Source organism: Fopius arisanus, unplaced genomic scaffold (assembly GCF_000806365.1).
Source record: "Fopius arisanus strain USDA-PBARC FA_bdor unplaced genomic scaffold, ASM80636v1 scaffold00091, whole genome shotgun sequence".
NCBI classification, from domain to species: Eukaryota; Metazoa; Arthropoda; class Insecta; order Hymenoptera; family Braconidae; genus Fopius; species Fopius arisanus.
The window spans coordinates 313231-314476 of NW_011887830.1; positions in this window are offsets into that span (position 1 = coordinate 313231).

Consider the following 1246-nt stretch of genomic DNA (forward strand, 5'->3'; position numbering starts at 1 on the left):
GTTCTTTTTTTATATTTTTTTATTAGCATAAAACTGATGGCCCCATGTAGTCGTTATAGTTAATTAATGTTCAGTAGAGTGGAAATAATAATTAGAAGGAATACCAATGGGAGGAGGGAACTTTAGGCATAGGCTTAAGAGGAATTTAATATTTTTTTTTTTTGAGTTACGGCGATTAATTGAGGCATAGGCAATGCGCGCTCATCCGATATCTACATCTTTAATTTAAAAAATTTCGGCATTTCAAATTCCGTTTATTCACAGGGTACGTAAATAATATTTGAGATATATCGATAGTGAGAGTATTCAATACATCGAAGAGAGAAATTAATGAGAAAAAAAATCAGCAACTACTGGTCACACTTGTCATTTTCCATGTACTGCGTACGGAAATTGTTTAAACTAATTGAAGGAACACCGATGTTATTATGTTTTGAATTTTTTTATTGATCTTTTTTTTGGCTTTTGTGGATTATTAAAATTATAAAAAAAGTAAATTTGAAAATGGATTGGATGGGGAATCGTTTTTCATGACAGAATGCAATATTTTGGACGGGTATGATGAAATGTTAATGCAGCATTTCTGCACGTTTTTCTGTGTCGCATCACATTGATTTATGCATTCATAAAGAATATGTTTTTATTTGAAAAACAAAATACAGGAATTGATTATTCAGTTTAAATCATTTTTATTTCAAATAAGAAGATATTGTATTTGAAAAAAAAATCAAATTTTGAGCATACGTTTAAAAAAATTGATAATATTTTTTCATATTCAATGTTAACAATCGCAGTTTTTTTTTATCAGATGAAAGTTGCCATCCATGAGAGAAATATTTATTTTAGTGGTATATAAAAACTTTAGAATTATTCTGCCTGCAGGGAGAACGCAGTCTCTAGATTTTTCTGTGTAGATTGATAAATTTTAAATTCTATTGATTGATCGAAAAAATAGCGTGAACTCTTGCTTGAATATGAGGAATACGAGAATGAAATTGATTTCGTAAGAACTAAAATTGAAAAAATTCCGCAATTTATAAGACACTGAAAAATGTCGCAACCTAGGGAATGAACCATAAAGGCTATGTACCCTCGAATATTTAATGATTATACTAAATCATTCATGGCGTTAAATAAAAACTCGTTCTAGATTCTACACTCCATCGTATGAATTTATAGCACCGAGTGCCGACGGAGTACAATGCCTTGTTAAATGCTGGCGCAGGGTTTTTCTAATGTTTAAAGT